The following is a 12,506-nucleotide window of genomic DNA, read 5'->3' on the forward strand; positions in this document are numbered from 1 at the left end:
CTGCATAGTTTGGGATAAATTTCCGGTAGTACCCGGTCAGTCCCAACAACGCTCTCACTTGTTTCTTGGTTTGAGGTCGCTCCACATTTAGGATCTTTTCTACATTCTTACCTTCTGGTCGAATTAGACCACTACCCACCTTGTGCCCTAAAAAGTCCAGATGTTTATATCCTACTTTTACCTTTGAAGGTCGAGCTGTAAGATGGAATTGTCTTAACCTCGTAAATATTGCTCTCAGACTTACCATGTGGTGTGACCAGTTCTCAGTTCCTTCTATGATGTCGTCTATATATTCCATACAATCTACCTTCCCTGGTAAATCACTCAGTACATCTTTGAATTCACTTATGAGCTCCTTCACCTCAGTTTGTTGCTCCTCTGTCAAATCTTCAGAAATGTCTACATCCTGATACGTTTCCTTAGAAACTAAAGAAGGTGAAGCTATGTCTAACATACTCACCTCTTCAGCCTTGACATCCACCAGACCAGCACTGACATGCACAAGTTGAGCTATGCTGACGTCACATGCAGCTGTGTCCTTGACCTCCTCTCTCTCAATGTACCTTTTCAGTAGATTGGCATGATAGGTTTTAATCTTGTTACCAACCTGTATTCTGTAATTGCCAATGCCAAAGGTATCCAGTATTTCATATGGCCCTTTCCACTGCAGCAACAGTTTGTTTGAATCAGTGGGCAACAGAATTAATACTTTATCACCAACCTTCATTTTTCTTGGCTTGGACTTCACATCAAAGAACTTTTTGTATTTACATGCTTTCTTTTGAAGTTCTTGCTGTGCTACGTGAATAGTCTCCTCAAGACGGTTTTGAAGATCTAGCACATACTCATATGTGGTTCTTACCTCTGGATTTGGTATATCTCTTGTCCAGATTTCCCTCAGAATCTGTACTGGTCCTCTCACAGTGCGTCCATATAAGAGTTCAAATGGGGCAAAACCCAAACTCTCTTGAGGTACCTCTCGGTAAGCAAATAACAAAGCAGGTACATACCTGTCCCAGTCATTTGGTCGTTCTGCACACATCCGTTTCAGCATCGTCTTCAAGGTTCCATTGAACTTCTCCACTAGGCCATTGCACATTGGATGATAAGGGGAAGTAGTAAGCTGATGTATGGACAATAGTCTACTTACCTCCTTCATCACGCCTGACGTGAACTGGGCTCCCATGTCTGTTAATATCTCCTTGGGGATACCAACCCTACTGAATATCTCGAACAGAGCTTCGGCAACATATTCCGTCTCTACTCTGGGTAAAGCTACTGCTTCTGGGTATCGTGTTGCATAATCAACCACCGTCAGTATATACCTATTACCCTTGTCTGTGACAGGATACAATGGACCAATCAAATCAACAGCTACCCTCTCAAATGGCACTTCAATTAATGGCATTTGTCCCAGTGGTATTTTCCTTACCTTTCCCTTCGGCATGGTACGTTGACAAATATCACAAGACTGAACATGTCTTCTGACATCACCAATTACTCCTGGCCAATAAAACTGTGAGATTACCCTATCTAGAGTCTTCTTGATTCCAAGATGTCCACCCATCAGTGCTTCATGACATACCTTCATTACCTGTGTGCGCAATCCAACCGGTACTACTGCCTGTACAACTTGTTTACCATTGTCCATTTTATTGGAAGTATGCTTCCTATACAGCATATCATTCTCCACAAAGTAAGAGGAAGTACTATGTCGGGTCTCCCTAATCTTACCTTCTTCCACTAATTTTCTTATTTTGTTCAGACTTGAATCCTGATGTTGTAGGGATACGAACTCACCTCGACTCAGTGTCAACCCAACAGGTTCCAATGTCTTCAAGGGTTCCATGCCTACTTGGCGTACTCTTCTCTGGCTCCTTGTCTCTACAGCACCTACTGTTTTAATGTCCTGCTTATCCCACATCAAGTCTGGATCTCCTGGCTCTCTAACTCCGGGAATATTGCCTAATATTAAGTCACAGATTGGTGTGTCCATACATGCTGCTCTCACCATACCCGTGTAAAAGGGCGTATTTACAGTAATCCATGCTACCGGAAGTGTCAAGATCCTGCTATCTGCTAATTTACAAGATTGTGTTTCTGAAGTCAAACATGCATCTTTTACCATTGACCTCCTCACTATTACACCGTTACATCCCGTGTCTCTAAGCACATCTACTGGAGTGTCGTTTACCTTTCCCTGATAAAATGGCATGCGGTGATCTTTGGTAAGCACACTCCCTGAGGCTACATCTGCGTTAGTAACCTCCTCTGAAGTTGCTGCATCACCATCTAGAACTTCATGTATGCAGGGCTCTACTTTTGTGTTATCTGGATGTATTAGAGACATGTTTGTGTTGTCTTCACTCACCTGGATACTTGCCACTTTAAACTTGGGTTTCTTGCACTGTGCTGCCAAATGCCCAGTTTGATTGCAGTTGTAACATGTCCTTTCCTTAATAGGAACAAATTGTTTGGAACAAGTACCATGTTTACCTGATGCGCTACCCTCGACTATTTTCCCTTTGGAAACCTGCTTGTCAGTTTGACCTGGAATAACTGGTCTATTGTATCTTCCATGACTCGTACCTCTAGCTTCTATAAATTGCTCTGCTAGTCTAGCCATTTCCATCGCGTCTTTTGGCTTTCTCTCTCTCAAGAATATACCCAGATCCCTTCCAGTCACATTCAAAATCTGTTCACGCAGCAGCAAATCTCTCACACCTTCGAACGTCTTTTGTGTACCACTTAGTTCAATCCATCTGTTGAAATAGTTCTCAATTCTAACTACAAATTGTGTGAAAATCTCACCTGTTTCAGTTTTAGCAGTCCTAAATTTCTGATGGAATCCATCCTCAGTCATTTCATAGCGTTTAAGTAATGCAGTTTTAACTGCATTGTAATTTTCAGCCTCAAAGGCATTTAACCGGGAGTATACTTCTAAAGCCTTACCTTTCAGCAGAGTACACAGGTAAGCTGCCCAATGGGACGGGTCCCAGCCTTGCGCTGTAGCTACACGTTCAAACCTTTGCAGATATGCATCAATATTGTCATTGTGGTCGTCAAATGGAGGCATTTTAGGCATCTTGGGAATGGCTGCCGATCTATTCTCTCCTACCTGCCCTTCTTGATTTCCTGCCGCACTCTTTTCTAACTTGGCTAGTTCTATTCTTTCATTTGACTGTATTTTACACTTTTCTTTCTCCAATTCTAATCGTTCTCTCTCTCGTTCCCATTCTAACCTTTCTTTCTCCTTTCTTTCCTCCAGTTCTAACTTTTTAATCTCCCGCTCCCTAGCTCTTTCCTCCCGTTCGAGCCTGTCCTTTTCTTTCTCATTCTCCAACTCCATTTGCTCTTTCACAAACACTCTCAAATCATCTTTCTCATACCCTAAACTCTGACCCAGTTTGATAAGTTTGTCAATGTCCATAATTGTCTGTATGAGGGCAAAGCAGGGTACACAAAAAGTCAAACTGTCTGGAATAAATAGGGATCCTACCAAGAATAAAACCGGAGGTGATTTCCCATATATCCCAATGTTCAAAATGTTCACGACGAACCAATGGCCTTAACTGACCAATAACCACAATACACCCTCCACCCTTGAATTCCAAATCATACACTCAAGGACGCAGAAGTGGTGCCGTATGTTCTAACCCTTCTTTATGGACACAAAGATTCTGCAGCGATATACAATCAACAACGCTACATCAAATGCGCTACAGAACACAACTAGGGTTCCCTTTGATAGTGACAAATAATCTAATTATCCCACCGCTGCCACCAAAATGTCACATACCAAAGTAACCACAACAGAAGAATAGTTTGTTTTGCAAAACTTTATTCCTCCCCCTAAGATATAAGTAACCCCAATACCTATACTAAACTAATTCTACAGGTGCAAATACAACTAACTAATCTAATTACCTAACCTAGCTACATATACAGTTCTGTCTACCACTTAAATTGCTAAAGTTCTAATAATACTACTACTACTACTAACTACACTAAAATCCTAATACCCTCACTAATATAGATAATGATTACATATAATCCCAATCAGAAACTAAACAATTGAACTAAATAACAATAAAGGAATTAGCCACTCAGAGAGAACACTTTCTCTTTACAATGTAATCAGAATGTCAGTGCACTTTGGTTCCACTTGGTGACGTCATGGTATTTGTGTGGTATCCCTCACACCCAGGCGATGGTTTCCCTCACGGAGTTTAAGGGGCCTGTGTAATGGTTGATGGCTGTGCCATCCACATCTCACATTACTAGGAGATACATGCTCCTTGTACAACAGGGAAGACTCTTGTCTGTCTCCTTACAGGCGGAGATAATACCCCTCTCCTTACTTTAAGGATAACCGGCCAGTTCCGGGACACTACAATACAATATAAGTAACTACAGTTACTCAGTAAGACATGTGTCAATGTCTTATACTTTATGCATGTACTTTACTCCGATTTACATATTTGAAAGTGGAACAGTTTTTGTGGAACGATAACATTCAAATTTTGAATGGCTTTGTGGCTATATAGTGTTACAATATGCACATATATCTAGAAATACTACATCAGTAAAACAATTTCTTGCTACATCTACTCAATCAATAAATACAAAAGTAATAATGATAATAAAAACTTACGCCAGCCAGCGTGAGATGCAATCCCATACAAAAGTTGAACCCATACAGGTGAACACAGTGGTGATTCTGGCTGACTGTGCAGATTACTACCCTTCCTCACTATTTATATTGACCTCCCATACCCAAGCTACTCAACACCTCTCTATTGTTTACAAATTAACACCCCAGCTCTCTGGCCATACCTGGTCACGCTTCCCTGAACATAACCCTGTTCCCATAGTATTACCGAACATAATCTAACAACAACTCCCAACAATATATAACACACTCTAACAATACCATACTACATCTATTTACAGTACCATAAACTAATTATATAAACGAAATCATCTGTGATCTTGACAGTGTCTAGTATTTGTGGCTTTGGAATTCTTTTTTGTTCTATTTGCGTGCGTGCGCGTGTGTGGTGTGTGTGTGTGTGCGTGTGTGTGTGTGAGAGAGAGAGAGATGGACAGATACATGCCGCTTAAATACGTGTCTGCCTGATTAATGCTCAATTTTCATATTCATTTGCAATATAATGATGTGTTCTTTTCATATTGGAATTTGAACTTAATTTTGTATTACAATGTCCTACTTTAGGGACAAGATGATCGCTCATTGTAGCTCTTGATCCTCATCCGTAACCCTGAACAGAGTAAGTTCAATATATGTTCGTCCTGTGTCCTACAATGACTTAATACCACGTATCGACATACTACCATCCCTGCGCTGAATCTTCACTGTTCTATCTAACTGTGGTTATCATGTGAGGAATACATTGATACCCTGGTATAAAAGACGTTATATGGTCTTCGCTTAGTGAATCACTTCGTGCAACATGATTCTTGTAGCCTGCGAAGCTTACACACCTACCTTCTAAACTTGGCACTATAAATCAGCAATGTCATGTACTTTCTACAAGAGCCATTTGAAAACAAGAACTGAGTGCCATATCCCTCTACAGGTATCCAGGTAATCACAAAACTATCACGACAGATGAGATGCCATCATTATTCCATGTTTTAACAGACAGGAAGAAAATGAAACAAAAACAATGATCAAAGAGTTGAACGCGAGAAGGGCTTTCACAAGCATCACGGACTTCTACAGCGATATTGATTCCTTCACTTTTTATTACAGAGGAATTTTTGCTTGCTGTAATAGAAAACGTTTGTCGATGAACCACTTGCCGACAATGGAGTGAATCTGTTTTCGGAGTCCAATATAGTGCAAATATCAGTATATTCACTTCCAGTACACTTACCATGATGATTACAAGTCTATGTTTTCTGCTGAAATTCTCAAACACTGGAACTTCACCGCTGACGCTGTAGTGTTCCAAGAATGAGCCATCAGATTGAGCCACGCTGCACCTTGACATTTCCAGTCCTCTTGGTAAATACTTGTATTATGTTTCACGTTTTACACTTTTGCCCACACAAACTGTCCGACTTACTGTTCAGCATAGGCAAAACACCAACACCTCATGAGCGGGTTGACTGACTTACGTTGACGTTGTATGAATATGCTCAGTATCAACAAAGGACAATGGTACGAGGGTTTGATATGTGACATGGAAAGTATCCTGTTATTATCAAGACACGTTTTTCCTTTAACAAAACTTAAGGCTCATGAGAATATTTCAGAAGATACCGAGCACGTCTCTTTGTTGGTGTTTGGGCAGACTGGCCAGCAGACTTACTGGTTTGTTGGATGGTTGGCGGGTACACCCAATCCAACAAGAAATGCAACTCTTCTTTGTAAATGGATTAGCCAGTTTGTCGCTTACCGGGAACGAGTCATCCTGTGTAGACAACATGTACATTCTAATACTCAGTATTGAGTCCTTTCAGTAGCTCGGTTCAATTACATGTCTAGTGGATATATCTATCTATATAGGGTATTTTCATAATAAAGATTGTAACTGCATGTATGTACTTTGTGCCCATGCAGAGGAAAGTCAAATGTTCATCGTCAGTACATGAAAGATATTATGAGCATCTGACATATAACATATCCAATTCGCATGGTCTGTGTTTTCATAACCTTCCCTATTTTAAATGATACATAAATGTCGGGTAACATGTGATCTGAGGCCTATTGTCAATGTCCCCCGATTACAAGTAATGCACACTTCTTGTGTTCGAATAGTCATAGTTCTTCTGTTTCGTAGTAATTATGTAACGTGCTATTCTCCGGATATTTTTCAAATAAAACAGATCACGGAGAATAAAAAAAACTCGCATTACACTCCACCGAGGATTTCATGATACTCAGAGTACCGAATCAGCGAAAATGAACTTTTTGTAATCGATATATAACTGTTGAGGACGCATTACACTCATTCTTGGACTGTTGGTGTGCTAATTATACACAGTCGATAATCACAGATGACAATCACTCATTATCTCTCTTAAGATGAGTTTGTCGAATTCTTATTGGTCAATGGCTAAAGCTTACAAAACCATGTCTATGCGGGATTACTACGCCGTGCGAACCGTACACCACGTCAAATCTGTCACTTGACACACTACACTGGTTGCACAAATGACCTTGACCTTTGATGAAATGTGCATGGCAAACGGCTGACCGCCGAGTAATAAATATGTTTCCACAATCTATTTGTGTGAATATCAGAACATAAAAATATGTTCTGTATTTCACTTTAACAAAATCTAAACTTCGATCGTTTTTGTCATACACCAAGCAATCCCGAGTTATCTCCCTTTGTGACCGTTCAGTAAAGAAAAACATAGCGAAACGTTTGGCGTCTCATTCTGCCGAAGACAGAATGCTGTTTTTACAGATTTGCTGATTTGAGATCTCAAAGGTAGTAAATTCGTCAAACTATGTTTCGAAATGGTGCTGGGGACTCTGAGACCCTTGTGAATTCCCTATTTCCTGCGTGTAGTTAGAATATTATACCTATTCAGGAACCACTGAGTTGTTCTTTATACTAGGTCCGAAACCACAAGGGTGTTGTCCATATTCAATCTGGACCCACTGAGGTCTTGTTTCTACTCTGACTATACTCTTATAGTCTGGAATCCCCGAAGTGCTCCTTATACATGGTCTTGAGTCAAAGAAGTGATCTTTATACTCAGTGTGGACCCCAGGGGTATTCTTTATAATAGGTCTGGACCCACATCGGGTATTCTTAAAACTCACGTCTCACTGGACGCACTGAGGTGTTTGGAATTCACGAAGTGCTTCATATACTCAATCTAGAATCCACCAGGTGCTCCTTACACTCAATCCGTGAGTCCTTGAGGTGCTCCTTATACTAAGTCTGGAATCTTGAGGTGCTCCTTATCCTTAATCTGGAATCCATGAGGTGTCCCTTATACTCATTCTAGAATCCACGAGACGTTCATGTGCCATTTATACTGAATCTGGAACTAAAGACGTGATTCGGGTACCAAGTCTTGAAACGATGTGTTCTTTATACTCCGAGTGAAACCAAAGACAAAGCTTTTTCTTCCGTCTTGAACAAGAATCCGTTCACTGCATTCACGGTATGTTTACAAAGCCATTACCTGACGGTAGTTGTTCGTCACCTGTCAGTATCCAACGCCTAGATGGGCGCGCCTTTACCCGAACTACTATATGTTCGTACTTCAGTTCTGACGACTAAGGATGTGCGAGGGGTACACTGTCCACACCCGAAATCCCTTGTATCTTTACTGTAGTTCATCCAGACGATGATCTTCGTTCAATACTATGTATTCACACTGTGTTGCTGTCAACCCACCTATTGGTCACTAACTAATGTGCTTCAAGATGACTTCAATGATAGGCTTCAATAATCAAAAAGGGAAGCTTGGGCTCCCGAGACGCGCACCAGACTCCCGAGCATGCGGTTTGTTCTACCTTAAGACCCTGCCTGTTCCTGCGTACGTCATAGACATGAACATTCCCGTTTTTCTAGTGGTCGCTAACCTTCCCGGTTCTTAATTCTTACCCCAATACCTTATTCGTACGACTGTGCGATGGATATTCCAAGACCTCTGTTACATCTTCCCCTTTACTCCATTTCTGTCTTCCTGTCACCAAGATGCCGGGACCTATGTGTGTGTGTGTGTGTGTGTGTATGCATGTATGTGTGTGTGTATATATATATATATGTGTGTGTGTGTGTGTGTGTATGCATGTATGTGTGTGTATATATATATATGTGTGTGTGTGTGTGTGCATGTATGTGTGTATATATATATATGTGTGTGTGTGTATGCATGTGTGTGTGTGTGTGTGTGTGTGTGTGTGTGTGTGTGTGTGTGTGTGTGTGTGTGTGTGTGTGTGTGTGTGTGTGTGTGTGTGTGTGTGTGTCGTGCGTATATATATATACACATACACTGTATATTCAGCCTTGTCCTTTGGGTCAAGTGGAGATGATTGTATTCACGCTGGGACTACCGAAGAGTTCCTTGCACTCAGTCTAGAACCATTGTGATGTTCACTGTATTCAGTGTGAAACCACTTAGAAGGCCATTGCACTGTCTGGAACAACCGAGGTGATGTTCACTGTATTCAGTGTGAAACCACTTAGAAGACCATTGCACTGTCTGGAACAACCGAGGTGATGTTCACTGTATTCAGTGTGAAAACCACTTAGAAGGCCATTGCACTGTCTGGAACAACCGAGGGGCTCGGTGTTCATTATACAAAGACTGAAACTACTGAGGAAAGCAGTCTATACCCATTGAAAAAAGAAATGCCTTGCAAAATGCCAGGTTAATTATGACCAGCTCAGTAGGTTAATGATTCTTAGCGACCAATCCTACCAATAATACAGTCCAGATCAAAACGGTTTAACAAATCTTCTCATACAGCCATACTTTTTTAATGTGTTGCATGTACACGCGTTGATTCAGTTGTGGAAAATACTTTAGCAAGACATAATCACCTAAGTGAGAAGGATTTATTGAAGTTGTCTCTTACATACTTCTCCTACATATTGTTTTCAATGTGTGGCAGCACATTTGGGTGACGATGGCCTTCTTCCGTCACGTTATATAGACACTTGTCAAGCGAATTGATTAACACAACGAGTTAGATTTTTAAAAATGTAATGCGCTACCAAGCAAAATTAAACTTTATTTCGATAAATCATACTTATATGAGTATTTATCGTGTTCTCCTTACAAACACTAATTGATTAATGGTTACAAAGATCTTCCACGTTATATGTTTAACTTCTTATCATTCAGATTGACACGCTGCAACAATCTAGCCACAATCTGGCCATGTGCATTGTGTGTACATTGTGTAATTGATGACACCTATCACAGCAATAGCATCTGTCTTATAAATGCCAGTAAATCACTTTATTTCAAATAACTGGTTTTAAAGTATCCAGTACATAAAACCCTGGTCTTGTTATTGTGGAGCCTTGCATTTCTCGGTTGGCGTGGGCGTCGGAACTCGTCTATCACTGCTTTGTCGGACGCCATACTTTGCCTGCATTTACGTGATCTGGGTGACGTATACAAGGACATTGGGACAAAAACTGGTGTTCGATATAATACAAATTATCATAAATAATAGTCCATGTATACTAACGCGTTGAATGCGATTAGGATTCTTCTGCACGCGTTTATCGTGGGTTGGACGCTTGTTTTCTTTATGTCACAGCCGATTTCCAATGGTAACTTCGTTCAGGTTCTGATCCGGATTGCTGTCTAGCATCGGTGTTAAATATGTATTTAACTGACATTTTACGTTCTTACCTCTTAATCTCATAAGAAGCCCAAAGACAACAATGTGTGTCTGCAATATGGCAGAGATTTATTAAACCATGTATGTACATGGAGATACATCCAAGGGACACTAACGCCCACTTACTGAACAATACTGACACCATTTCACTCATGTTAAGTGGGACAGTTAATAGTTATTTCCTAAGGAAATTTTAGATGGGCTTAACCGAAGTCGTCTTTGCCTTGAGTTTTTACATTAATTGTCAGGGTATTATGTTACTTCCAATCTTCGTCGTCATGTTTCTTGTTTCAGTATCAAATCCATGTGATTGGAGCCTTATTTATTTTTGGACATCAATAAGAACGTTCAAACAGAACCATCATCCGCACTATCAATCAGCCAATCTATCATGGAAGTAGAGGGCATCTGTTAGACACTTACTTTGCCGTATATACTGGTAACCCGAGACAATGAGGATTCCTAGATATGGGAGATTTAATCTAAGTATTTCTCTTTATGGCTGCAAGGTAGGATATTGTGGACTACAATGATTAAGGGAAGCACACGTGGAAGATGCCCTTCTATGTTGAGGTTTAATCTAAAATACCAGATCAAAACATTAGCAATCTCTTAAGCTTTGTTGTATCCCTTGATGTATAAAAAGGGAAAATTAATGTATTTTGTATTAATATTACTGTATTCATTGTACGACTAGAGACGTAACATGACTGTTTTTAGTAAAGTTGGTTCATAGTTAAGGGCTCGTCTGTTGCTTTGTGCCCAAGATGTTGGTTAATCGAAGCACAGTGAATGTTGATCGAGCGAGTAGTTTCAAGTCGGTTTGTCAAGAGAATACGAAATCATTCGTATGAGGACACGTTGTCGTTTAATGTTTGATTAAACTTGACTTGATTTGCATATATTCCTCATGGGTGCTATCGGTAAGCTAAATAAGCCCACCTTTCCGCACATGCCTGGTAGTGACTCTTTAACACATGCTTACGATATAGTTCGGTGACACAGATCGTACTTTCGAGATTTCTGATAAATCTACACGACAGACAGAAATGTTCAGCTAAAGCGTGCAACGTAAAACTTTATTCTCACATTGAAACCAGTGGACAATACATTTATATTTGAACATTGTGCCCAGTAAAATAAACAAATTGTACAATACACTGCCTCGTCTCAGTTGTAAACACAGTCTAAGTGGTGATACAGATGATATCTCAAAAACAGTCATGACTAATGACACCGATGTATTTGTATCATTCCCTCATTATAGTGTGAACTCGCAAAAGTTTTTTTGTCAAGAGAATGCTCCAATTAATTAATCGATAATGATGGCATTGAATGATCTGCATTAGTGTACGATTGCTTCAGTGCGAGTGATTGACAGTTATCCTCAAGGCATTATACACTGATGTTGTCATTTTCTTCAAAAAAAACCCTTTAATATGATATCCTGCAATATCGGGATGTTTTGCCATTGATTACGTTACATTTGTGTTGTTTCGTTTAGTTGGACACAAATTTCGATCTTTTAATTTCGGCAGAGGAAACTTTTCAGGGAAACAGAAATGTGAAAAAATATGCCTGGAGCCGGTATGTTTTTATCATAAGAAAAACATGTAAAATTGTTTTTGGTATAAAGTACATGTAAGAGCTTGTGAGTCTGGGTCACTGTGACATTTTTCATGTGACATTATAATCTTGTTTACTGCATGTTTTAACGGTAAAAACGATTAACTGTCAATGACCGCTCGCAACAAAGGAAGCCGCCTTCCAGAGAAGCACGTTGCAACTTGTATATGGATGTGTGTGTGTGTGTGTGTGTGTGTGTGTGTGTGTGTGTGTGTGTGTGTGTGTGTGTGTGTGTGGTGTAGTGACGTATTACAGCGGTAGTGTTTGGAACAAGAAACAGCAGGCAGTATTGCTTTGAAGTAAATATTCGAATGTGTCTGCATGAACTGTTCTTTCTTAATTATGTTTCCTAATTTCATTGAGTGGGGCGATGAGTGAGTGAGTGAGTGAGTGAGTGAGTGAGTGAGTGAGTGAGTGAGTGAGTGAGTGAGTGAGTGAGTGAGTGAGTGAGTGAGTGTTGCGTCTGAGTCGCCGGTTATATGTCTTTGAATCTCAATCATCAATGTCCAATCACTGGATTATCTGTGGC

The sequence above is a fragment of the Haliotis asinina genome, chromosome 6 (assembly GCF_037392515.1).
Source record: "Haliotis asinina isolate JCU_RB_2024 chromosome 6, JCU_Hal_asi_v2, whole genome shotgun sequence".
Taxonomy (NCBI): Eukaryota; Metazoa; Mollusca; class Gastropoda; order Lepetellida; family Haliotidae; genus Haliotis; species Haliotis asinina.